General features: G+C 46.9%; 11 non-coding genes and 1 pseudogene across 11 annotated transcripts; all 12 read left to right on the forward strand.

Moving 5' to 3' along the window:
* Positions 1-274: 274 nt before the first annotated feature.
* Positions 275-465, forward strand: LOC130299891 (U2 spliceosomal RNA). Its single transcript, XR_008850921.1, has one exon. It is a non-coding gene; the product is annotated as a U2 spliceosomal RNA (small nuclear RNA).
* A 2,090-nt stretch (positions 466-2,555) lies between these two features.
* On the forward strand, positions 2,556-2,746 carry LOC130299916 (U2 spliceosomal RNA). Its single transcript, XR_008850944.1, has one exon. It is a non-coding gene; the product is annotated as a U2 spliceosomal RNA (small nuclear RNA).
* Positions 2,747-4,839: 2,093 nt separating this feature from the next.
* Positions 4,840-5,030, forward strand: LOC130299893 (U2 spliceosomal RNA). The gene has a single exon (XR_008850922.1). It is a non-coding gene; the product is annotated as a U2 spliceosomal RNA (small nuclear RNA).
* A 2,095-nt stretch (positions 5,031-7,125) lies between these two features.
* LOC130299894 (U2 spliceosomal RNA) lies at positions 7,126-7,316 on the forward strand. The gene has a single exon (XR_008850923.1). It is a non-coding gene; the product is annotated as a U2 spliceosomal RNA (small nuclear RNA).
* A 2,107-nt stretch (positions 7,317-9,423) lies between these two features.
* On the forward strand, positions 9,424-9,614 carry LOC130299895 (U2 spliceosomal RNA). Its single transcript, XR_008850924.1, has one exon. It is a non-coding gene; the product is annotated as a U2 spliceosomal RNA (small nuclear RNA).
* Positions 9,615-11,708: 2,094 nt separating this feature from the next.
* Positions 11,709-11,899, forward strand: LOC130299896 (U2 spliceosomal RNA). The gene has a single exon (XR_008850925.1). It is a non-coding gene; the product is annotated as a U2 spliceosomal RNA (small nuclear RNA).
* Positions 11,900-13,985: 2,086 nt separating this feature from the next.
* Positions 13,986-14,176, forward strand: LOC130299897 (U2 spliceosomal RNA). Its single transcript, XR_008850926.1, has one exon. It is a non-coding gene; the product is annotated as a U2 spliceosomal RNA (small nuclear RNA).
* Positions 14,177-16,264: 2,088 nt separating this feature from the next.
* On the forward strand, positions 16,265-16,455 carry LOC130299899 (U2 spliceosomal RNA). Its single transcript, XR_008850928.1, has one exon. It is a non-coding gene; the product is annotated as a U2 spliceosomal RNA (small nuclear RNA).
* A 2,087-nt stretch (positions 16,456-18,542) lies between these two features.
* LOC130299900 (U2 spliceosomal RNA) lies at positions 18,543-18,733 on the forward strand. The gene has a single exon (XR_008850929.1). It is a non-coding gene; the product is annotated as a U2 spliceosomal RNA (small nuclear RNA).
* A 2,083-nt stretch (positions 18,734-20,816) lies between these two features.
* LOC130299901 (U2 spliceosomal RNA) lies at positions 20,817-21,007 on the forward strand. Its single transcript, XR_008850930.1, has one exon. It is a non-coding gene; the product is annotated as a U2 spliceosomal RNA (small nuclear RNA).
* A 2,096-nt stretch (positions 21,008-23,103) lies between these two features.
* On the forward strand, positions 23,104-23,321 carry LOC130299923 (U2 spliceosomal RNA; annotated as a pseudogene).
* A 2,787-nt stretch (positions 23,322-26,108) lies between these two features.
* LOC130299918 (U2 spliceosomal RNA) lies at positions 26,109-26,298 on the forward strand. The gene has a single exon (XR_008850946.1). It is a non-coding gene; the product is annotated as a U2 spliceosomal RNA (small nuclear RNA).
* The last annotated feature ends 748 nt before the right edge of the window (positions 26,299-27,046 follow it).

Genomic DNA, 27,046 nt, shown 5'->3' on the forward strand with positions numbered 1-27,046 from the left:
TAAGCCCAGTGTCACATGCAAGTAGGAGGAGTAAGAAGGGTTCCTGGCAAATCCGGGTTATGGATTGCATTTAAAAAGGCCCCGTGGGAGTGCAATGGGCCCCTGTCTTGCTGCTTAGCAATAATGGTATGGGTTTAGGTTCTGCTGTGTGTACTGGTGGTTGACTGCCCCCCAGCCCAGAGTGTGCATGGAAAATTGTCTGGCAGCCTCCCTGACAGCAAGCAGTGATAGTGCCCATGAAGGGCACCTTGTTGGGCCCGCCCCTTTCACGGTTATCGCTTCTCGGCCTTTTGGCTAAGATCAAGTGTAGTATCTGTTCTTATCAGTTTAATATCTGATACGTCCCCTATCTGGGGACCATATATTAAATGGATTTTTGAGAACGGGGGCCGATTTCGAAGCTTGCTTCCGTCGCCCTATGCATTGACCCGATATGGCAGTATCTTCGGGTACAGTGCACCACCCCCTTACAGGGTTAAAAAGAAAGATTCCTACTTTCATTGCTACCTGCTTGCTGGCTAGCCAGCTAGCCAGCCCTGTGGGCCTTGCTGCTGCTGCAGCCAAAAAACAAAAGGTGGTGCTGCTGCTGCTTCTGCTGCTTCTGCTTCTGCTTGTGTCTGGCCGCTGTTGGAGCGTCCAGGCACAGGACTTCTGCTGCTGCTGACTAAATGGCCTCCTTAATTGGATCATTTGAGTAGCCAGCACACCTGTGCAGGTAGGGCATGACATGATAGGCAGCTGCCTTGATAGCGGGTGGGTGCTGAATGTTCCTAATTGACAAAATAAGATTAATGCTTATGAAGAAATATAAAATCTCATCCCTTCCCCAATATCGCGCCACACCCCTACCCCTTAATTCCCTGGTTGAACTTGATGGACATATGTCTTTTTTCGACCGTACTAACTATGTAACTATGTAACATAACATGGGGGGGGGGGGGGGGGTCTCCTGGCTGTTCACATAGGTGTGTCATTGCTGTACATTGACCATGCATTGCTTCTGTGGTATTGCAAAGGCAAAGACAAATGCTTCCAGCCATCCATTGCACTAATGGATTGGTCATCAGCTGGCTGTCTATGTCCCGCATCAATATAGACCAAAGTACAGAGGGTTAGGCTATGCTATTGTGCACCTACCTGATGCATCAGAAGGTGCGAGGCCCTTGCTAAATTCTGTGCACAGACTTTGAGATCTATACTTTAGACTGTATCTAAACCTGCTCCAACATGGACTGACATTCTGGCCTACTTTCAGCCGATGCGACTTGTCTGTCGCTGAACAGTCGCTTTTTATGTATTCAGCACCTATGTATAATGTTGTAAAAATGCTCTAGAAGCTAAAGTCGCAGAAATGTCACACATATTTGGCCTGCAACTTTCTGTGCGACAAATTCAGACAGGAAAAATCAGTATAAATCCTTAGAAAATTATCCCCCAGTGTCTCCATCTGCTGGCGGTATTGAATAAGCATTGCTGCACTGATGGGGTATGCATTAGACGAAAAAAAAGAAGAAAAAGAAGAATAATACGCCCAGAAAAGAGGCGAAAAGGAGAAAAACGTAAAAAAACGTGAAAAAAAAGTAAGAGGAAGAGAAGGGAAAAAAAGGTGGAAATGGGTTTAAAAGTGATTTCGGCGGAGAAATATATATATATATATATATATATATATATATATATATATACGCGCACACACACACATATATATAAACGTATTCTCCGTTGAGATATTGCAGCCGCTGCTGTGTCCAGGCCCAGGAGCCTTAGCACTGTGCTGTGATGTCACTCAATACCACTGACATCACTAGGTGTAAACAACATCTCTCCTTTGCTGTGTATGTGACTATGGAGCTGTTTGGTGATGTCGTCTATTATGGCCTTCATAGAAGCAACAGGAGATTGTTGCATCCATCTAGAACCCTCAGAACTACAGTGCTATGATGTCACTCACTTCCACAGGCCTTGCAGAGTGTAAACAACAACAACCCAGCTTTGTTGTGTATGTAACCATAGGGATTTGTGATGTCACCTAGAACCTTCACAGCAGCGACAGCTTTATGAGGAGCATCAGCACTGCTCTGCCTGAGCAGAACCATCACCGCCATAGGTTGTCAAATAACCCGGGTTTAACCCACACAGGTAAGTCCAATGGGGTGCAGGCATGTCCTCTATGCTTACAGCTTCCCGTGGGTGTTGGTTTGATACCGTTTGGGGACAGCCAAGGAGGCATCTGCAGGCAACAAAGGTAGGTGTGTGCTTGTGTGTGTGTTTCCTATGCAGATCCTAAGCCCAGTGTCACATGCAAGTAGGAGGAGTAAGAAGGGTTCCTGGCAAATCCGGGTTATGGATTGCATTTAAAAAGGCCCCGTGGGAGTGCAATGGGCCCCTGTCTTGCTGCTTAGCAATAATGGTATGGGTTTAGGTTCTGCTGTGTGTACTGGTGGTTGACTGCCCCCCAGCCCAGAGTGTGCATGGAAAATTGTCTGGCAGCCTCCCTGACAGCAAGCAGTGATAGTGCCCATGAAGGGCACCTTGTTGGGCCCGCCCCTTTCACGGTTATCGCTTCTCGGCCTTTTGGCTAAGATCAAGTGTAGTATCTGTTCTTATCAGTTTAATATCTGATACGTCCCCTATCTGGGGACCATATATTAAATGGATTTTTGAGAACGGGGGCCGATTTCTAAGCTTGCTTCCGTCGCCCTATGCATTGACCCGATATGGCAGTATCTTCGGGTACAGTGCACCACCCCCTTACAGGGTTAAAAAGAAAGATTCCTACTTTCATTGCTACCTGCTTGCTGGCTAGCCAGCTAGCCAGCCCTGTGGGCCTTGCTGCTGCTGCAGCCAAAAAACAAAAGGTGGTGCTGCTGCTGCTTCTGCTGCTTCTGCTTCTGCTTGTGTCTGGCCGCTGTTGGAGCGTCCAGGCACAGGACTTCTGCTGCTGCTGACTAAATGGCCTCCTTAATTGGATCATTTGAGTAGCCAGCACACCTGTGCAGGTAGGGCATGACATGATAGGCAGCTGCCTTGATAGCGGGTGGGTGCTGAATGTTCCTAATTGACAAAATAAGATTAATGCTTATGAAGAAATATAAAATCTCATCCCTTCCCCAATATCGCGCCACACCCCTACCCCTTAATTCCCTGGTTGAACTTGATGGACATATGTCTTTTTTCGACCGTACTAACTATGTAACTATGTAACATAACATGGGGGGGGGGGGGGGGGGTCTCCTGGCTGTTCACACAGGTGTGTCATTGCTGTACATTGACCATGCATTGCTTCTGTGGTATTGCAAAGGCAAAGACAAATGCTTCCAGCCATCCATTGCACTAATGGATTGGTCATCAGCTGGCTGTCTATGTCCCGCATCAATATAGACCAAAGTACAGAGGGTTAGGCTATGCTATTGTGCACCTACCTGATGCATCAGAAGGTGCGAGGCCCTTGCTAAATTCTGTGCACAGACTTTGAGATCTATACTTTAGACTGTATCTAAACCTGCTCCAACATGGACTGACATTCTGGCCTACTTTCAGCCGATGCGACTTGTCTGTCGCTGAACAGTCGCTTTTTATGTATTCAGCACCTATGTATAATGTTGTAAAAATGCTCTAGAAGCTAAAGTCGCAGAAATGTCACACATATTTGGCCTGCAACTTTCTGTGCGACAAATTCAGACAGGAAAAATCAGTATAAATCCTTAGAAAATTATCCCCCAGTGTCTCCATCTGCTGGCGGTATTGAATAAGCATTGCTGCACTGATGGGGTATGCATTAGACGAAAAAAAAGAAGAAAAAGAAGAATAATACGCCCAGAAAAGAGGCGAAAAGGAGAAAAACGTAAAAAAACTTGAAAAAAAAGTAAGAGGAAGAGAAGGGAAAAAAAGGTGGAAATGGGTTTAAAAGTGATTTCGGCGGAGAAATATATATATATATATATATATATATATATATATATATATATACGCGCACACACACACATATATATAAACGTATTCTCCGTTGAGATATTGCAGCCGCTGCTGTGTCCAGGCCCAGGAGCCTTAGCACTGTGCTGTGATGTCACTCAATACCACTGACATCACTAGGTGTAAACAACATCTCTCCTTTGCTGTGTATGTGACTATGGAGCTGTTTGGTGATGTCGTCTATTATGGCCTTCATAGAAGCAACAGGAGATTGTTGCATCCATCTAGAACCCTCAGAACTACAGTGCTATGATGTCACTCACTTCCACAGGCCTTGCAGAGTGTAAACAACAACAACCCAGCTTTGTTGTGTATGTAACCATAGGGATTTGTGATGTCACCTAGAACCTTCACAGCAGCGACAGCTTTATGAGGAGCATCAGCACTGCTCTGCCTGAGCAGAACCATCACCGCCATAGGTTGTCAAATAACCCGGGTTTAACCCACACAGGTAAGTCCAATGGGGTGCAGGCATGTCCTCTATGCTTACAGCTTCCCGTGGGTGTTGGTTTGATACCGTTTGGGGACAGCCAAGGAGGCATCTGCAGGCAACAAAGGTAGGTGTGTGCTTGTGTGTGTGTTTCCTATGCAGATCCTAAGCCCAGTGTCACATGCAAGTAGGAGGAGTAAGAAGGGTTCCTGGCAAATCCGGGTTATGGATTGCATTTAAAAAGGCCCCGTGGGAGTGCAATGGGCCCCTGTCTTGCTGCTTAGCAATAATGGTATGGGTTTAGGTTCTGCTGTGTGTACTGGTGGTTGACTGCCCCCCAGCCCAGAGTGTGCATGGAAAATTGTCTGGCAGCCTCCCTGACAGCAAGCAGTGATAGTGCCCATGAAGGGCACCTTGTTGGGCCCGCCCCTTTCACGGTTATCGCTTCTCGGCCTTTTGGCTAAGATCAAGTGTAGTATCTGTTCTTATCAGTTTAATATCTGATACGTCCCCTATCTGGGGACCATATATTAAATGGATTTTTGAGAACGGGGGCCGATTTCGAAGCTTGCTTCCGTCGCCCTATGCATTGACCCGATATGGCAGTATCTTCGGGTACAGTGCACCACCCCCTTACAGGGTTAAAAAGAAAGATTCCTACTTTCATTGATACCTGCTTGCTGGCTAGCCAGCTAGCCAGCCCTGTGGGCCTTGCTGCTGCTGCAGCCAAAAAACAAAAGGTGGTGCTGCTGCTGCTTCTGCTGCTTCTGCTTCTGCTTGTGTCTGGCCGCTGTTGGAGCGTCCAGGCACAGGACTTCTGCTGCTGCTGACTAAATGGCCTCCTTAATTGGATCATTTGAGTAGCCAGCACACCTGTGCAGGTAGGGCATGACATGATAGGCAGCTGCCTTGATAGCGGGTGGGTGCTGAATGTTCCTAATTGACAAAATAAGATTAATGCTTATGAAGAAATATAAAATCTCATCCCTTCCCCAATATCGCGCCACACCCCTACCCCTTAATTCCCTGGTTGAACTTGATGGACATATGTCTTTTTTCGACCGTACTAACTATGTAACTATGTAACATAACATGGGGGGGGGGGGGGGGGGTCTCCTGGCTGTTCACACAGGTGTGTCATTGCTGTACATTGACCATGCATTGCTTCTGTGGTATTGCAAAGGCAAAGACAAATGCTTCCAGCCATCCATTGCACTAATGGATTGGTCATCAGCTGGCTGTCTATGTCCCGCATCAATATAGACCAAAGTACAGAGGGTTAGGCTATGCTATTGTGCACCTACCTGATGCATCAGAAGGTGCGAGGCCCTTGCTAAATTCTGTGCACAGACTTTGAGATCTATACTTTAGACTGTATCTAAACCTGCTCCAACATGGACTGACATTCTGGCCTACTTTCAGCCGATGCGACTTGTCTGTCGCTGAACAGTCGCTTTTTATGTATTCAGCACCTATGTATAATGTTGTAAAAATGCTCTAGAAGCTAAAGTCGCAGAAATGTCACACATATTTGGCCTGCAACTTTCTGTGCGACAAATTCAGACAGGAAAAATCAGTATAAATCCTTAGAAAATTATCCCCCAGTGTCTCCATCTGCTGGCGGTATTGAATAAGCATTGCTGCACTGATGGGGTATGCATTAGACAAAAAAAAAGAAGAAAAAGAAGAATAATACGCCCAGAAAAGAGGCGAAAAGGAGAAAAACGTAAAAAAACGTGAAAAAAAAGTAAGAGGAAGAGAAGGGAAAAAAAGGTGGAAATGGGTTTAAAAGTGATTTCGGCGGAGAAATATATATATATATATATATATATATATATATATATATATATACGCGCACACACACACATATATATATAAACGTATTCTCCGTTGAGATATTGCAGCCGCTGCTGTGTCCAGGCCCAGGAGCCTTAGCACTGTGCTGTGATGTCACTCAATACCACTGACATCACTAGGTGTAAACAACATCTCTCCTTTGCTGTGTATGTGACTATGGAGCTGTTTGGTGATGTCGTCTATTATGGCCTTCATAGAAGCAACAGGAGCTTGTTGCATCCATCTAGAACCCTCAGAACTACAGTGCTATGATGTCACTCACTTCCACAGGCCTTGCAGAGTGTAAACAACAACAACCCAGCTTTGTTGTGTATGTAACCATAGGGATTTGTGATGTCACCTAGAACCTTCACAGCAGCGACAGCTTTATGAGGAGCATCAGCACTGCTCTGCCTGAGCAGAACCATCACCGCCATAGGTTGTCAAATAACCCGGGTTTAACCCACACAGGTAAGTCCAATGGGGTGCAGGCATGTCCTCTATGCTTACAGCTTCCCGTGGGTGTTGGTTTGATACCGTTTGGGGACAGCCAAGGAGGCATCTGCAGGCAACAAAGGTAGGTGTGTGCTTGTGTGTGTGTTTCCTATGCAGATCCTAAGCCCAGTGTCACATGCAAGTAGGAGGAGTAAGAAGGGTTCCTGGCAAATCCGGGTTATGGATTGCATTTAAAAAGGCCCCGTGGGAGTGCAATGGGCCCCTGTCTTGCTGCTTAGCAATAATGGTATGGGTTTAGGTTCTGCTGTGTGTACTGGTGGTTGACTGCCCCCCAGCCCAGAGTGTGCATGGAAAATTGTCTGGCAGCCTCCCTGACAGCAAGCAGTGATAGTGCCCATGAAGGGCACCTTGTTGGGCCCGCCCCTTTCACGGTTATCGCTTCTCGGCCTTTTGGCTAAGATCAAGTGTAGTATCTGTTCTTATCAGTTTAATATCTGATACGTCCCCTATCTGGGGACCATATATTAAATGGATTTTTGAGAACGGGGGCCGATTTCGAAGCTTGCTTCCGTCGCCCTATGCATTGACCCGATATGGCAGTATCTTCGGGTACAGTGCACCACCCCCTTACAGGGTTAAAAAGAAAGATTCCTACTTTCATTGCTACCTGCTTGCTGGCTAGCCAGCTAGCCAGCCCTGTGGGCCTTGCTGCTGCTGCAGCCAAAAAACAAAAGGTGGTGCTGCTGCTGCTTCTGCTGCTTCTGCTGCTTCTGCTTCTGCTTGTGTCTGGCCGCTGTTGGAGCGTCCAGGCACAGGACTTCTGCTGCTGCTGACTAAATGGCCTCCTTAATTGGATCATTTGAGTAGCCAGCACACCTGTGCAGGTAGGGCATGACATGATAGGCAGCTGCCTTGATAGCGGGTGGGTGCTGAATGTTCCTAATTGACAAAATAAGATTAATGCTTATGAAGAAATATAAAATCTCATCCCTTCCCCAATATCGCGCCACACCCCTACCCCTTAATTCCCTGGTTGAACTTGATGGACATATGTCTTTTTTCGACCGTACTAACTATGTAACTATGTAACATAACATGGGGGGGGGGGGGGGGTCTCCTGGCTGTTCACACAGGTGTGTCATTGCTGTACATTGACCATGCATTGCTTCTGTGGTATTGCAAAGGCAAAGACAAATGCTTCCAGCCATCCATTGCACTAATGGATTGGTCATCAGCTGGCTGTCTATGTCCCGCATCAATATAGACCAAAGTACAGAGGGTTAGGCTATGCTATTGTGCACCTACCTGATGCATCAGAAGGTGCGAGGCCCTTGCTAAATTCTGTGCACAGACTTTGAGATCTATACTTTAGACTGTATCTAAACCTGCTCCAACATGGACTGACATTCTGGCCTACTTTCAGCCGATGCGACTTGTCTGTCGCTGAACAGTCGCTTTTTATGTATTCAGCACCTATGTATAATGTTGTAAAAATGCTCTAGAAGCTAAAGTCGCAGAAATGTCACACATATTTGGCCTGCAACTTTCTGTGCGACAAATTCAGACAGGAAAAATCAGTATAAATCCTTAGAAAATTATCCCCCAGTGTCTCCATCTGCTGGCGGTATTGAATAAGCATTGCTGCACTGATGGGGTATGCATTAGACGAAAAAAAAGAAGAAAAAGAAGAATAATACGCCCAGAAAAGAGGCGAAAAGGAGAAAAACGTAAAAAAACGTGAAAAAAAAGTAAGAGGAAGAGAAGGGAAAAAAAAGGTGGAAATGGGTTTAAAAGTGATTTCGGCGGAGAAATATATATATATATATATATATATATATATATATATATATATATATATACGCGCACACACACACATATATATAAACGTATTCTCCGTTGAGATATTGCAGCCGCTGCTGTGTCCAGGCCCAGGAGCCTTAGCACTGTGCTGTGATGTCACTCAATACCACTGACATCACTAGGTGTAAACAACATCTCTCCTTTGCTGTGTATGTGACTATGGAGCTGTTTGGTGATGTCGTCTATTATGGCCTTCATAGAAGCAACAGGAGATTGTTGCATCCATCTAGAACCCTCAGAACTACAGTGCTATGATGTCACTCACTTCCACAGGCCTTGCAGAGTGTAAACAACAACAACCCAGCTTTGTTGTGTATGTAACCATAGGGATTTGTGATGTCACCTAGAACCTTCACAGCAGCGACAGCTTTATGAGGAGCATCAGCACTGCTCTGCCTGAGCAGAACCATCACCGCCATAGGTTGTCAAATAACCCGGGTTTAACCCACACAGGTAAGTCCAATGGGGTGCAGGCATGTCCTCTATGCTTACAGCTTCCTGTGGGTGTTGGTTTGATACCGTTTGGGGACAGCCAAGGAGGCATCTGCAGGCAACAAAGGTAGGTGTGTGCTTGTGTGTGTGTTTCCTATGCAGATCCTAAGCCCAGTGTCACATGCAAGTAGGAGGAGTAAGAAGGGTTCCTGGCAAATCCGGGTTATGGATTGCATTTAAAAAGGCCCCGTGGGAGTGCAATGGGCCCCTGTCTTGCTGCTTAGCAATAATGGTATGGGTTTAGGTTCTGCTGTGTGTACTGGTGGTTGACTGCCCCCCAGCCCAGAGTGTGCATGGAAAATTGTCTGGCAGCCTCCCTGACAGCAAGCAGTGATAGTGCCCATGAAGGGCACCTTGTTGGGCCCGCCCCTTTCACGGTTATCGCTTCTCGGCCTTTTGGCTAAGATCAAGTGTAGTATCTGTTCTTATCAGTTTAATATCTGATACGTCCCCTATCTGGGGACCATATATTAAATGGATTTTTGAGAACGGGGGCCGATTTCGAAGCTTGCTTCCGTCGCCCTATGCATTGACCCGATATGGCAGTATCTTCGGGTACAGTGCACCACCCCCTTACAGGGTTAAAAAGAAAGATTCCTACTTTCATTGCTACCTGCTTGCTGGCTAGCCAGCTAGCCAGCCCTGTGGGCCTTGCTGCTGCTGCAGCCAAAAAACAAAAGGTGCTGCTGCTGCTGCTTCTGCTGCTTCTGCTTCTGCTTGTGTCTGGCCGCTGTTGGAGCGTCCAGGCACAGGACTTCTGCTGCTGCTGACTAAATGGCCTCCTTAATTGGATCATTTGAGTAGCCAGCACACCTGTGCAGGTAGGGCATGACATGATAGGCAGCTGCCTTGATAGCGGGTGGGTGCTGAATGTTCCTAATTGACAAAATAAGATTAATGCTTATGAAGAAATATAAAATCTCATCCCTTCCCCAATATCGCGCCACACCCCTACCCCTTAATTCCCTGGTTGAACTTGATGGACATATGTCTTTTTTCGACCGTACTAACTATGTAACTATGTAACATAACATGGGGGGGGGGGGGGTCTCCTGGCTGTTCACACAGGTGTGTCATTGCTGTACATTGACCATGCATTGCTTCTGTGGTATTGCAAAGGCAAAGACAAATGCTTCCAGCCATCCATTGCACTAATGGATTGGTCATCAGCTGGCTGTCTATGTCCCGCATCAATATAGACCAAAGTACAGAGGGTTAGGCTATGCTATTGTGCACCTACCTGATGCATCAGAAGGTGCGAGGCCCTTGCTAAATTCTGTGCACAGACTTTGAGATCTATACTTTAGACTGTATCTAAACCTGCTCCAACATGGACTGACATTCTGGCCTACTTTCAGCCGATGCGACTTGTCTGTCGCTGAACAGTCGCTTTTTATGTATTCAGCACCTATGTATAATGTTGTAAAAATGCTCTAGAAGCTAAAGTCGCAGAAATGTCACACATATTTGGCCTGCAACTTTCTGTGCGACAAATTCAGACAGGAAAAATCAGTATAAATCCTTAGAAAATTATCCCCCAGTGTCTCCATCTGCTGGCGGTATTGAATAAGCATTGCTGCACTGATGGGGTATGCATTAGACGAAAAAAAAGAAGAAAAAGAAGAATAATACGCCCAGAAAAGAGGCGAAAAGGAGAAAAACGTAAAAAAACGTGAAAAAAAAGTAAGAGGAAGAGAAGGGAAAAAAAGGTGGAAATGGGTTTAAAAGTGATTTCGGCGGAGAAATATATATATATATATATATATATATATATATATACGCGCACACACACACATATATATAAACGTATTCTCCGTTGAGATATTGCAGCCGCTGCTGTGTCCAGGCCCAGGAGCCTTAGCACTGTGCTGTGATGTCACTCAATACCACTGACATCACTCTAGGTGTAAACAACATCTCTCCTTTGCTGTGTATGTGACTATGGAGCTGTTTGGTGATGTCGTCTATTATGGCCTTCATAGAAGCAACAGGAGATTGTTGCATCCATCTAGAACCCTCAGAACTACAGTGCTATGATGTCACTCACTTCCACAGGCCTTGCAGAGTGTAAACAACAACAACCCAGCTTTGTTGTGTATGTAACCATAGGGATTTGTGATGTCACCTAGAACCTTCACAGCAGCGACAGCTTTATGAGGAGCATCAGCACTGCTCTGCCTGAGCAGAACCATCACCGCCATAGGTTGTCAAATAACCCGGGTTTAACCCACACAGGTAAGTCCAATGGGGTGCAGGCATGTCCTCTATGCTTACAGCTTCCCGTGGGTGTTGGTTTGATACCGTTTGGGGACAGCCAAGGAGGCATCTGCAGGCAACAAAGGTAGGTGTGTGCTTGTGTGTGTGTTTCCTATGCAGATCCTAAGCCCAGTGTCACATGCAAGTAGGAGGAGTAAGAAGGGTTCCTGGCAAATCCGGGTTATGGATTGCATTTAAAAAGGCCCCGTGGGAGTGCAATGGGCCCCTGTCTTGCTGCTTAGCAATAATGGTATGGGTTTAGGTTCTGCTGTGTGTACTGGTGGTTGACTGCCCCCCGACTGCCCCCCAGCCCAGAGTGTGCATGGAAAATTGTCTGGCAGCCTCCCTGACAGCAAGCAGTGATAGTGCCCATGAAGGGCACCTTGTTGGGCCCGCCCCTTTCACGGTTATCGCTTCTCGGCCTTTTGGCTAAGATCAAGTGTAGTATCTGTTCTTATCAGTTTAATATCTGATACGTCCCCTATCTGGGGACCATATATTAAATGGATTTTTGAGAACGGGGGCCGATTTCGAAGCTTGCTTCCGTCGCCCTATGCATTGACCCGATATGGCAGTATCTTCGGGTACAGTGCACCACCCCCTTACAGGGTTAAAAAGAAAGATTCCTACTTTCATTGCTACCTGCTTGCTGGCTAGCCAGCTAGCCAGCCCTGTGGGCCTTGCTGCTGCTGCTGCAGCCAAAAAACAAAAGGTGGTGCTGCTGCTGCTTCTGCTGCTTCTGCTTCTGCTTGTGTCTGGCCGCTGTTGGAGCGTCCAGGCACAGGACTTCTGCTGCTGCTGACTAAATGGCCTCCTTAATTGGATCATTTGAGTAGCCAGCACACCTGTGCAGGTAGGGCATGACATGATAGGCAGCTGCCTTGATAGCGGGTGGGTGCTGAATGTTCCTAATTGACAAAATAAGATTAATGCTTATGAAGAAATATAAAATCTCATCCCTTCCCCAATATCGCGCCACACCCCTACCCCTTAATTCCCTGGTTGAACTTGATGGACATATGTCTTTTTTCGACCGTACTAACTATGTAACTATGTAACATAACATGGGGGGGGGGGGGGGGGTCTCCTGGCTGTTCACACAGGTGTGTCATTGCTGTACATTGACCATGCATTGCTTCTGTGGTATTGCAAAGGCAAAGACAAATGCTTCCAGCCATCCATTGCACTAATGGATTGGTCATCAGCTGGCTGTCTATGTCCCGCATCAATATAGACCAAAGTACAGAGGGTTAGGCTATGCTATTGTGCACCTACCTGATGCATCAGAAGGTGCGAGGCCCTTGCTAAATTCTGTGCACAGACTTTGAGATCTATACTTTAGACTGTATCTAAACCTGCTCCAACATGGACTGACATTCTGGCCTACTTTCAGCCGATGCGACTTGTCTGTCGCTGAACAGTCGCTTTTTATGTATTCAGCACCTATGTATAATGTTGTAAAAATGCTCTAGAAGCTAAAGTCGCAGAAATGTCACACATATTTGGCCTGCAACTTTCTGTGCGACAAATTCAGACAGGAAAAATCAGTATAAATCCTTAGAAAATTATCCCCCAGTGTCTCCATCTGCTGGCGGTATTGAATAAGCATTGCTGCACTGATGGGGTATGCATTAGACGAAAAAAAAGAAGAAAAAGAAGAATAATACGCCCAGAAAAGAGGCGAAAAGGAGAAAAACGTAAAAAAAACGTGAAAAAAAAGTAAGAGGAAGAGAAGGGAAAAAAAGGTGGAAATGGGTTTAAAAGTGATTTCGGCGGAGAAATATATATATATATATATATATATATATATATACGCGCACACACACACATATATATAAACGTATTCTCCGTTGAGATATTGCAGCCGCTGCTGTGTCCAGGCCCAGGAGCCTTAGCACTGTGCTGTGATGTCACTCAATACCACTGACATCACTAGGTGTAAACAACATCTCTCCTTTGCTGTGTATGTGACTATGGAGCTGTTTGGTGATGTCGTCTATTATGGCCTTCATAGAAGCAACAGGAGATTGTTGCATCCATCTAGAACCCTCAGAACTACAGTGCTATGATGTCACTCACTTCCACAGGCCTTGCAGAGTGTAAACAACAACAACCCAGCTTTGTTGTGTATGTAACCATAGGGATTTGTGATGTCACCTAGAACCTTCACAGCAGCGACAGCTTTATGAGGAGCATCAGCACTGCTCTGCCTGAGCAGAACCATCACCGCCATAGGTTGTCAAATAACCCGGGTTTAACCCACACAGGTAAGTCCAATGGGGTGCAGGCATGTCCTCTATGCTTACAGCTTCCCGTGGGTGTTGGTTTGATACCGTTTGGGGACAGCCAAGGAGGCATCTGCAGGCAACAAAGGTAGGTGTGTGCTTGTGTGTGTGTTTCCTATGCAGATCCTAAGCCCAGTGTCACATGCAAGTAGGAGGAGTAAGAAGGGTTCCTGGCAAATCCGGGTTATGGATTGCATTTAAAAAGGCCCCGTGGGAGTGCAATGGGCCCCTGTCTTGCTGCTTAGCAATAATGGTATGGGTTTAGGTTCTGCTGTGTGTACTGGTGGTTGACTGCCCCCCAGCCCAGAGTGTGCATGGAAAATTGTCTGGCAGCCTCCCTGACAGCAAGCAGTGATAGTGCCCATGAAGGGCACCTTGTTGGGCCCGCCCCTTTCACGGTTATCGCTTCTCGGCCTTTTGGCTAAGATCAAGTGTAGTATCTGTTCTTATCAGTTTAATATCTGATACGTCCCCTATCTGGGGACCATATATTAAATGGATTTTTGAGAACGGGGGCCGATTTCGAAGCTTGCTTCCGTCGCCCTATGCATTGACCCGATATGGCAGTATCTTCGGGTACAGTGCACCACCCCCTTACAGGGTTAAAAAGAAAGATTCCTACTTTCATTGCTACCTGCTTGCTGGCTAGCCAGCTAGCCAGCCCTGTGGGCCTTGCTGCTGCTGCAGCCAAAAAACAAAAGGTGGTGCTGCTGCTGCTTCTGCTGCTTCTGCTTGTGTCTGGCCGCTGTTGGAGCGTCCAGGCACAGGACTTCTGCTGCTGCTGACTAAATGGCCTCCTTAATTGGATCATTTGAGTAGCCAGCACACCTGTGCAGGTAGGGCATGACATGATAGGCAGCTGCCTTGATAGCGGGTGGGTGCTGAATGTTCCTAATTGACAAAATAAGATTAATGCTTATGAAGAAATATAAAATCTCATCCCTTCCCCAATATCGCGCCACACCCCTACCCCTTAATTCCCTGGTTGAACTTGATGGACATATGTCTTTTTTCGACCGTACTAACTATGTAACTATGTAACATAACATGGGGGGGGGGGGGGGGGTCTCCTGGCTGTTCACACAGGTGTGTCATTGCTGTACATTGACCATGCATTGCTTCTGTGGTATTGCAAAGGCAAAGACAAATGCTTCCAGCCATCCATTGCACTAATGGATTGGTCATCAGCTGGCTGTCTATGTCCCGCATCAATATAGACCAAAGTACAGAGGGTTAGGCTATGCTATTGTGCACCTACCTGATGCATCAGAAGGTGCGAGGCCCTTGCTAAATTCTGTGCACAGACTTTGAGATCTATACTTTAGACTGTATCTAAACCTGCTCCAACATGGACTGACATTCTGGCCTACTTTCAGCCGATGCGACTTGTCTGTCGCTGAACAGTCGCTTTTTATGTATTCAGCACCTATGTATAATGTTGTAAAAATGCTCTAGAAGCTAAAGTCGCAGAAATGTCACACATATTTGGCCTGCAACTTTCTGTGCGACAAATTCAGACAGGAAAAATCAGTATAAATCCTTAGAAAATTATCCCCCAGTGTCTCCATCTGCTGGCGGTATTGAATAAGCATTGCTGCACTGATGGGGTATGCATTAGACGAAAAAAAAGAAGAAAAAGAAGAATAATACGCCCAGAAAAGAGGCGAAAAGGAGAAAAACGTAAAAAAACGTGAAAAAAAAGTAAGAGGAAGAGAAGGGAAAAAAAGGTGGAAATGGGTTTAAAAGTGATTTCGGCGGAGAAATATATATATATATATATATATATATATATATATATATATATATACGCGCACACACACACATATATATAAACGTATTCTCCGTTGAGATATTGCAGCCGCTGCTGTGTCCAGGCCCAGGAGCCTTAGCACTGTGCTGTGATGTCACTCAATACCACTGACATCACTAGGTGTAAACAACATCTCTCCTTTGCTGTGTATGTGACTATGGAGCTGTTTGGTGATGTCGTCTATTATGGCCTTCATAGAAGCAACAGGAGATTGTTGCATCCATCTAGAACCCTCAGAACTACAGTGCTATGATGTCACTCACTTCCACAGGCCTTGCAGAGTGTAAACAACAACAACCCAGCTTTGTTGTGTATGTAACCATAGGGATTTGTGATGTCACCTAGAACCTTCACAGCAGCGACAGCTTTATGAGGAGCATCAGCACTGCTCTGCCTGAGCAGAACCATCACCGCCATAGGTTGTCAAATAACCCGGGTTTAACCCACACAGGTAAGTCCAATGGGGTGCAGGCATGTCCTCTATGCTTACAGCTTCCCGTGGGTGTTGGTTTGATACCGTTTGGGGACAGCCAAGGAGGCATCTGCAGGCAACAAAGGTAGGTGTGTGCTTGTGTGTGTGTTTCCTATGCAGATCCTAAGCCCAGTGTCACATGCAAGTAGGAGGAGTAAGAAGGGTTCCTGGCAAATCCGGGTTATGGATTGCATTTAAAAAGGCCCCGTGGGAGTGCAATGGGCCCCTGTCTTGCTGCTTAGCAATAATGGTATGGGTTTAGGTTCTGCTGTGTGTACTGGTGGTTGACTGCCCCCCAGCCCAGAGTGTGCATGGAAAATTGTCTGGCAGCCTCCCTGACAGCAAGCAGTGATAGTGCCCATGAAGGGCACCTTGTTGGGCCCGCCCCTTTCACGGTTATCGCTTCTCGGCCTTTTGGCTAAGATCAAGTGTAGTATCTGTTCTTATCAGTTTAATATCTGATACGTCCCCTATCTGGGGACCATATATTAAATGGATTTTTGAGAACGGGGGCCGATTTCGAAGCTTGCTTCCGTCGCCCTATGCATTGACCCGATATGGCAGTATCTTCGGGTACAGTGCACCACCCCCTTACAGGGTTAAAAAGAAAGATTCCTACTTTCATTGCTACCTGCTTGCTGGCTAGCCAGCTAGCCAGCCCTGTGGGCCTTGCTGCTGCTGCAGCCAAAAAACAAAAGGTGGTGCTGCTGCTGCTTCTGCTGCTTCTGCTTGTGTCTGGCCGCTGTTGGAGCGTCCAGGCACAGGACTTCTGCTGCTGCTGACTAAATGGCCTCCTTAATTGGATCATTTGAGTAGCCAGCACACCTGTGCAGGTAGGGCATGACATGATAGGCAGCTGCCTTGATAGCGGGTGGGTGCTGAATGTTCCTAATTGACAAAATAAGATTAATGCTTATGAAGAAATATAAAATCTCATCCCTTCCCCAATATCGCGCCACACCCCTACCCCTTAATTCCCTGGTTGAACTTGATGGACATATGTCTTTTTTCGACCGTACTAACTATGTAACTATGTAACATAACATGGGGGGGGGGGGGGGGTCTCCTGGCTGTTCACACAGGTGTGTCATTGCTGTACATTGACCATGCATTGCTTCTGTGGTATTGCAAAGGCAAAGACAAATGCTTCCAGCCATCCATTGCACTAATGGATTGGTCATCAGCTGGCTGTCTATGTCCCGCATCAATATAGACCAAAGTACAGAGGGTTAGGCTATGCTATTGTGCACCTACCTGATGCATCAGAAGGTGCGAGGCCCTTGCTAAATTCTGTGCACAGACTTTGAGATCTATACTTTAGACTGTATCTAAACCTGCTCCAACATGGACTGACATTCTGGCCTACTTTCAGCCGATGCGACTTGTCTGTCGCTGAACAGTCGCTTTTTATGTATTCAGCACCTATGTATAATGTTGTAAAAATGCTCTAGAAGCTAAAGTCGCAGAAATGTCACACATATTTGGCCTGCAACTTTCTGTGCGACAAATTCAGACAGGAAAAATCAGTATAAATCCTTAGAAAATTATCCCCCAGTGTCTCCATCTGCTGGCGGTATTGAATAAGCATTGCTGCACTGATGGGGTATGCATTAGACGAAAAAAAAGAAGAAAAAGAAGAATAATACGCCCAGAAAAGAGGCGAAAAGGAGAAAAACGTAAAAAAACGTGAAAAAAAAGTAAGAGGAAGAGAAGGGAAAAAAAGGTGGAAATGGGTTTAAAAGTGATTTCGGCGGAGAAATATATATATATATATATATATATATATATATATATATATATATACGCGCACACACACACATATATATAAATGTATTCTCCGTTGAGATATTGCAGCCGCTGCTGTGTCCAGGCCCAGGAGCCTTAGCACTGTGCTGTGATGTCACTCAATACCACTGACATCACTAGGTGTAAACAACATCTCTCCTTTGCTGTGTATGTGACTATGGAGCTGTTTGGTGATGTCGTCTATTATGGCCTTCATAGAAGCAACAGGAGATTGTTGCATCCATCTAGAACCCTCAGAACTACAGTGCTATGATGTCACTCACTTCCACAGGCCTTGCAGAGTGTAAACAACAACAACCCAGCTTTGTTGTGTATGTAACCATAGGGATTTGTGATGTCACCAAGAACCTTCACAGCAGCGACAGCTTTATGAGGAGCATCAGCACTGCTCTGCCTGAGCAGAACCATCACCGCCATAGGTTGTCAAATAACCCGGGTTTAACCCACACAGGTAAGTCCAATGGGGTACAGGCATGTCCTCTATGCTTACAGCTTCCCGTGGGTGTTGGTTTGATACCGTTTGGGGACAGCCAAGGAGGCATCTGCAGGCAACAAAGGTAGGTGTGTGCTTGTGTGTGTGTTTCCTATGCAGATCCTAAGCCCAGTGTCACATGCAAGTAGGAGGAGTAAGAAGGGTTCCTGGCAAATCCGGGTTATGGATTGCATTTAAAAAGGCCCCGTGGGAGTGCAATGGGCCCCTGTCTTGCTGCTTAGCAATAATGGTATGGGTTTAGGTTCTGCTGTGTGTACTGGTGGTTGACTGCCCCCCAGCCCAGAGTGTGCATGGAAAATTGTCTGGCAGCCTCCCTGACAGCAAGCAGTGATAGTGCCCATGAAGGGCACCTTGTTGGGCCCGCCCCTTTCACGGTTATCGCTTCTCGGCCTTTTGGCTAAGATCAAGTGTAGTATCTGTTCTTATCAGTTTAATATCTGATACGTCCCCTATCTGGGGACCATATATTAAATGGATTTTTGAGAACGGGGGCCGATTTCGAAGCTTGCTTCCGTCGCCCTATGCATTGACCCGATATGGCAGTATCTTCGGGTACAGTGCACCACCCCCTTACAGGGTTAAAAAGAAAGATTCCTACTTTCATTGCTACCTGCTTGCTGGCTAGCCAGCTAGCCAGCCCTGTGGGCCTTGCTGCTGCTGCAGCCAAAAAACAAAAGGTGGTGCTGCTGCTGCTTCTGCTGCTTCTGCTTGTGTCTGGCCGCTGTTGGAGCGTCCAGGCACAGGACTTCTGCTGCTGCTGACTAAATGGCCTCCTTAATTGGATCATTTGAGTAGCCAGCACACCTGTGCAGGTAGGGCATGACATGATAGGCAGCTGCCTTGATAGCGGGTGGGTGCTGAATGTTCCTAATTGACAAAATAAGATTAATGCTTATGAAGAAATATAAAATCTCATCCCTTCCCCAATATCGCGCCACACCCCTACCCCTTAATTCCCTGGTTGAACTTGATGGACATATGTCTTTTTTCGACCGTACTAACTATGTAACTATGTAACATAACATGGGGGGGGGGGGGGGTCTCCTGGCTGTTCACACAGGTGTGTCATTGCTGTACATTGACGATGCATTGCTTCTGTGGTATTGCAAAGGCAAAGACAAATGCTTCCAGCCATCCATTGCACTAATGGATTGGTCATCAGCTGGCTGTCTATGTCCCGCATCAATATAGACCAAAGTACAGAGGGTTAGGCTATGCTATTGTGCACCTACCTGATGCATCAGAAGGTGCGAGGCCCTTGCTAAATTCTGTGCACAGACTTTGAGATCTATACTTTAGACTGTATCTAAACCTGCTCCAACATGGACTGACATTCTGGCCTACTTTCAGCCGATGCGACTTGTCTGTCGCTGAACAGTCGCTTTTTATGTATTCAGCACCTATGTATAATGTAAAAATGCTCTAGAAGCTAAAGTCGCAGAAATGTCACACATATTTGGCCTGCAACTTTCTGTGCGACAAATTCAGACAGGAAAAATCAGTATAAATCCTTAGAAAATTATTCCCCAGTGTCTCCATCTGCTGGCGGTATTGAATAAGCATTGCTGCACTGATGGGGTATGCATTAGACGAAAAAAAAGAAGAAAAAGAAGAATAATACGCCCAGAAAAGAGGCGAAAAGGAGAAAAACGTAAAAAAACGTGAAAAAAAAGTAAGAGGAAGAGAAGGGAAAAAAAGGTGGAAATGGGTTTAAAAGTGATTTTGGCGGAGAAATATATATATATATATATATATATATATATATATATATATATATACGCGCACACACACACATATATATAAACGTATTCTCCGTTGAGATATTGCAGCCGCTGCTGTGTCCAGGCCCAGGAGCCTTAGCACTGTGCTGTGATGTCACTCAATACCACTGACATCACTAGGTGTAAACAACATCTCTCCTTTGCTGTGTATGTGACTATGGAGCTGTTTGGTGATGTCGTCTATTATGGCCTTCATAGAAGCAACAGGAGATTGTTGCATCCATCTAGAACCCTCAGAACTACAGTGCTATGATGTCACTCACTTCCACAGGCCTTGCAGAGTGTAAACAACAACAACCCAGCTTTGTTGTGTATGTAACCATAGGGATTTGTGATGTCACCTAGAACCTTCACAGCAGCGACAGCTTTATGAGGAGCATCAGCACTGCTCTGCCTGAGCAGAACCATCACCGCCATAGGTTGTCAAATATCCCGGGTTTAACCCACACAGGTAAGTCCAATGGGGTGCAGGCATGTCCTCTATGCTTACAGCTTCCCGTGGGTGTTGGTTTGATACCGTTTGGGGACAGCCAAGGAGGCATCTGCAGGCAACAAAGGTAGGTGTGTGCTTGTGTGTGTGTTTCCTATGCAGATCCTAAGCCCAGTGTCACATGCAAGTAGGAGGAGTAAGAAGGGTTCCTGGCAAATCCGGGTTATGGATTGCATTTAAAAAGGCCCCGTGGGAGTGCAATGGGCCCCTGTCTTGCTGCTTAGCAATAATGGTATGGGTTTAGGTTCTGCTGTGTGTACTGGTGGTTGACTGCCCCCCAGCCCAGAGTGTGAATGGAAAATTGTCTGGCAGCCTCCCTGACAGCAAGCAGTGATAGTGCCCATGAAGGGCACCTTGTTGGGCCCGCCCCTTTCACGGTTATCGCTTCTCGGCCTTTTGGCTAAGATCAAGTGTAGTATCTGTTCTTATCAGTTTAATATCTGATACGTCCCCTATCTGGGGACCATATATTAAATGGATTTTTGAGAACGGGGGCCGATTTCGAAGCTTGCTTCCGTCGCCCTATGCATTGACCCGATATGGCAGTATCTTCGGGTACAGTGCACCACCCCCTTACAGGGTTAAAAAGAAAGATTCCTACTTTCATTGCTACCTGCTTGCTGGCTAGCCAGCTAGCCAGCCCTGTGGGCCTTGCTGCTGCTGCAGCCAAAAAACAAAAGGTGGTGCTGCTGCTGCTGCTGCTTCTGCTGCTTCTGCTTCTGCTTGTGTCTGGCCGCTGTTGGAGCGTCCAGGCACAGGACTTCTGCTGCTGCTGACTAAATGGCCTCCTTAATTGGATCATTTGAGTAGCCAGCACACCTGTGCAGGTAGGGCATGACATGATAGGCAGCTGCCTTGATAGCGGGTGGGTGCTGAATGTTCCTAATTGACAAAATAAGATTAATGCTTATGAAGAAATATAAAATCTCATCCCTTCCCCAATATCGCGCCACACCCCTACCCCTTAATTCCCTGGTTGAACTTGATGGACATATGTCTTTTTTCGACCGTACTAACTATGTAACTATGTAACATAACATGGGGGGGGGGGGGTCTCCTGGTTGTTCACACAGGTGTGTCATTGCTGTACATTGACCATGCATTGCTTCTGTGGTATTGCAAAGGCAAAGACAAATGCTTCCAGCCATCCATTGCACTAATGGATTGGTCATCAGCTGGCTGTCTATGTCCCGCATCAATATAGACCAAAGTACAGAGGGTTAGGCTATGCTATTGTGCACCTACCTGATGCATCAGAAGGTGCGAGGCCCTTGCTAAATTCTGTGCACAGACTTTGAGATCTATACTTTAGACTGTATCTAAACCTGCTCCAACATGGACTGACATTCTGGCCTACTTTCAGCCGATGCGACTTGTCTGTCGCTGAACAGTCGCTTTTTATGTATTCAGCACCTATGTATAATGTTGTAAAAATGCTCTAGAAGCTAAAGTCGCAGAAATGTCACACATATTTGGCCTGCAACTTTCTGTGCGACAAATTCAGACAGGAAAAATCAGTATAAATCCTTAGAAAATTATCCCCCAGTGTCTCCATCTGCTGGCGGTATTGAATAAGCATTGCTGCACTGATGGGGTATGCATTAGACGAAAAAAAAGAAGAAAAAGAAGAATAATACGCCCAGAAAAGAGGCGAAAAGGAGAAAAACGTAAAAAAACGTGAAAAAAAAGTAAGAGGAAGAGAAGGGAAAAAAAGGTGGAAATGGGTTTAAAAGTGATTTCGGCGGAGAAATATATATATATATATATATATATATATATATATATATATATATACGCGCACACACACACATATATATAAATGTATTCTCCGTTGAGATATTGCAGCCGCTGCTGTGTCCAGGCCCAGGAGCCTTAGCACTGTGCTGTGATGTCACTCAATACCACTGACATCACTAGGTGTAAACAACATCTCTCCTTTGCTGTGTATGTGACTATGGAGCTGTTTGGTGATGTCGTCTATTATGGCCTTCATAGAAGCAACAGGAGATTGTTGCATCCATCTAGAACCCTCAGAACTACAGTGCTATGATGTCACTCACTTCCACAGGCCTTGCAGAGTGTAAACAACAACAACCCAGCTTTGTTGTGTATGTAACCATAGGGATTTGTGATGTCACCTAGAACCTTCACAGCAGCGACAGCTTTATGAGGAGCATCAGCACTGCTCTGCCTGAGCAGAACCATCACCGCCATAGGTTGTCAAATAACCCGGGTTTAACCCACACAGGTAAGTCCAATGGGGTGCAGGCATGTCCTCTATGCTTACAGCTTCCCGTGGGTGTTGGTTTGATACCGTTTGGGGACAGCCAAGGAGGCATCTGCAGGCAACAAAGGTAGGTGTGTGCTTGTGTGTGTGTTTCCTATGCAGATCCTAAGCCCAGTGTCACATGCAAGTAGGAGGAGTAAGAAGGGTTCCTGGCAAATCCGGGTTATGGATTGCATTTAAAAAGGCCCCGTGGGAGTGCAATGGGCCCCTGTCTTGCTGCTTAGCAATAATGGTATGGGTTTAGGTTCTGCTGTGTGTACTGGTGGTTGACTGCCCCCCAGCCCAGAGTGTGCATGGAAAATTGTCTGGCAGCCTCCCTGACAGCAAGCAGTGATAGTGCCCATGAAGGGCACCTTGTTGGGCCCGCCCCTTTCACGGTTATCGCTTCTCGGCCTTTTGGCTAAGATCAAGTGTAGTATCTGCATTTGGTCTGGTCGGAAGGTGTCTGTGGTACCCCGCTTCTCGGCCTTGGGGGATTGTCTCTCCTTACGGAGGGACTTCACCCCCTTGCTGCTATTGGGGAGCGGGCTTAGTCCACAGACAACGGATTGCGATCCCCCTGTCTCTGGGACCTTGTGTCTCAGAAGGCATTTTCGGTACGTTGAGCGTTACCTGTAGCTTCGGAAGCACCTAGGGTACCCCCGACCTCTGCCTTGGGTAAGGGTTCCGCTTTTATAGCGGGATTCCGAGCCCCTGCTGCTATTGGGGAAGGGGCTTAGTCCCTGGGTGTGGAAGATGCCGTTCTCCTGGGCTTTCCCCTCTGGGGAAATGTCGATGCGAAATACCATCCGCATAGAGGTGTCGGAGAGCCATCGTCAGTTGAAGAACCTCCGCTTCATTGCGGAGGTGATTCTTCTTGACTACTTCCGCCTCAATAGGGAGGACATCCTGTGTCTAAATGACCAGGAAAGCCGTGGCCTGTATACCGTCACCTTCACGGCCACGGCGTGTTGCGATAACATCTATGCAACCTTGTCTGGTGCGGACCAGAGGGACGATCGACTCGACGGTCTTTCGTTCCAGTTCCTCTATGGTGAGGAACATATACCGTTGGTGGTGGCTATGCACAGCCCTCATGTGACCACGGAGGATATAGCCACTTTTCTTTGACGATACTGCGAAGAGGTGCGATTCGCAAACAAAATCTTGAACTCCGTGCGGTTCTGGAACGGCAAGAGGAAGTTCTGGGTCAAGCTCCGTAAGGATCCCGGTGGTATTGGGGGTCTTTGCCATCCGCCCCCAAATTTTGCCATCGGGAGAGTTCGGGGCTTCCTGTTCTATCCTCAAATGCCTATGTATTGCCGAAATTGCTTGAGGTTTGGCCACACCCAGGAGACCTGCGGAGCGTGTGATTCGCTGCAATAGGTGTGGCCAAGAAGGTCACATAGCCTCAAGATGTAGCCATACGATAAGGTGCAACCTCTGCGGAGAGGAAAATCACGATTTTAATTCCTGTCCCCATAAAGCAAAAACTACGATGGGTGGGTCAAGGCTGGGCCCACCCAAAGAGGGGACAGGACAAAAGACGTCCTTTTTTAAGATGCCCAAACCCCAGATGGCAGGTACTGATGGGTCCAGGCCCAAGACCTCTGGTGCTCCATCGGGGGGCCCACCGGTGGTAGTGCTAGGGGGAGGCCATGGGGATTCCACGAAGCCCGGGCGGGTGATCGAGTTTACTGCCCGGGAAATTGAAAGACGTCGATCGACTTCCTACCTGGCTCAAGAGCCCGCCAAAACTTCTGAAGGGGGCTCACCTGTGGCGGGTGGCAGCCGACGGGCCTCGGTGGGGGCAGAGGTGGACCCAAAATTGCAACATAAGCCAGGTACTGGCTTGGCCCAGGGTCGCCCTGCTCCGGACGAAGAGGCCCCGGTGAAAGCCCGCCGGAAGGGGAGCCAGGTGGCCAGGTCTGAGCCCGGTCCTGTTACTCCGCCTATACAGGACAGGGCCAAGAAGACAAGTGGCGCCAAACCAGGGTTTGCTGCCCCGCCAGCAGTGGACCCGGTGGGTAAAACTGGCCATCGTCGATCGATGGGGAAGTTGGAGCAACAGTCCTCAGCAACGCTTGCTGGGGAACAAGCGATGAAAACTTCCCAAGGTAGCGGCAAAGGTTCCGGAAAAGAGGCCTCACAGGCCCCTGTGCAGCAGTTCCAGTCGTCAAAAGATGAAAGAAGACGCAGATCCATCAGCCGGGGGCCAGAGATTACATCGAGTGAGAGCAACACAGAGGATATGGACAGCAGTGTGACATTTAAAAGACAAAGAGAAGAAGAAGAGGAAGACATTCAAAGGAAAGCGGCGTGCCGTAGTTCGGACGAGAGCGAGCTCAGGGTCGGGGCATCATCGATCTCAAGCTCCGACCCTCAGAACATCAAGGAGCTGATGACCCCGCAGGCGGGGGATGACGGTACGCAGCTTATTATTGACTTTGATTCTCCAAGCACGGACTCTCCATAAACTATGCCTATCCCTGTAAAAATTGCCTCACTCAATGTGAGGTCCTTAAAGAGCCCTGATCGCAGGGCTGCTTTATTTTCTTATCTAGAGACATGTGACTTTGACCTTTGCCTGCTACAAGAATGTGGAATCTCTAGTAAAATGGACTATAAAGACTTAAAAGAAGACTGGAAGCTGGGCCCATCCATATGGTCCGGTGCAAATGACTGTCGTTCTGTGGGTGTTGGGCTGCTCTGCCGAGGCCAGTCCTTTTCTATTCATACAGTAACTGAGATTGTGCCTGGCAGAGCTCTTTTAATTCATCTATATTTTAATGGACTTTTAATTTGTGTTTTAAATGTGTATGCCCCTCCTGATAAACAGGAGCGGGCAGAACTATTTGAAATTTTACCACTGTTTTGTGTTGGGTCTTCCCCCCTGCTGGTGGGAGGTGATTTTAACTGCATACGTGATGGGGAACACCGCAGGGTGGGGATATTAATCGTAAAGACCGCACTTCTTACCTGCTTAAAAATTTTATTGATGATTTTAATTTGAAAGATTGCTGGAAGGATCTCTTGCCGGAGGACCCGGGCGCCACATGGTCCAATGGAAGAGTGAGCTCCAGAATCGATTTTATTTTTTCCTCTAGAGCTTTTAAACCCCTGAAATGCACGCTCGAGCAAAATATCTTCTCTGATCATAAGCTCCTCTTGGTGGGCCTGGAGCTAGAGGGGGAGCAAAAAGCAAAAAGGGGCCTCTGGAGATTAAACACCACACTCCTAGAGGACCCTGAGATAAAAGAGGAGTTTGTGCGGACCTACCAATGCTGGCAATCACAAAGAAAACCCCACGAGCCTATGCTGCACTGGTGGAGGGCACCAAATCTAAAATCAGATTTTTTTTTATCAAAGCAGGTAAGAAGAAGGCAAAAATGGAAAAACAGTGGTTTTATGTTCTTAACATGCGTTTAAATGTACTTTTTAAATCTGTTCTTATCAGTTTAATATCTGATACGTCCCCTATCTGGGGACCATATATTAAATGGATTTTTGAGAACGGGGGCCGATTTCGAAGCTTGCTTCCGTCGCCCTATGCATTGACCCGATATGGCAGTATCTTCGGGTACAGTGCACCACCCCCTTACAGGGTTAAAAAGAAAGATTCCTACTTTCATTGCTACCTGCTTGCTGGCTAGCCAGCTAGCCAGCCCTGTGGGCCTTGCTGCTGCTGCAGCCAAAAAACAAAAGGTGGTGCTGCTGCTGCTTCTGCTGCTTCTGCTTCTGCTTGTGTCTGGCCGCTGTTGGAGCGTCCAGGCACAGGACTTCTGCTGCTGCTGACTAAATGGCCTCCTTAATTGGATCATTTGAGTAGCCAGCACACCTGTGCAGGTAGGGCATGACATGATAGGCAGCTGCCTTGATAGCGGGTGGGTGCTGAATGTTCCTAATTGACAAAATAAGATTAATGCTTATGAAGAAATATAAAATCTCATCCCTTCCCCAATATCGCGCCACACCCCTACCCCTTAATTCCCTGGTTGAACTTGATGGACATATGTCTTTTTTCGACCGTACTAACTATGTAACTATGTAACATAACATGGGGGGGGGGGGGGGGGGGGGGGTCTCCTGGCTGTTCACACAGGTGTGTCATTGCTGTACATTGACCATGCATTGCTTCTGTGGTATTGCAAAGGCAAAGACAAATGCTTCCAGCCATCCATTGCACTAATGGATTGGTCATCAGCTGGCTGTCTATGTCCCGCATCAATATAGACCAAAGTACAGAGGGTTAGGCTATGCTATTGTGCACCTACCTGATGCATCAGAAGGTGCGAGGCCCTTGCTAAATTCTGTGCACAGACTTTGAGATCTATACTTTAGACT

Source organism: Hyla sarda, unplaced genomic scaffold (assembly GCF_029499605.1).
Source record: "Hyla sarda isolate aHylSar1 unplaced genomic scaffold, aHylSar1.hap1 scaffold_1065, whole genome shotgun sequence".
In the NCBI taxonomy this organism is placed as follows: Eukaryota; Metazoa; Chordata; class Amphibia; order Anura; family Hylidae; genus Hyla; species Hyla sarda.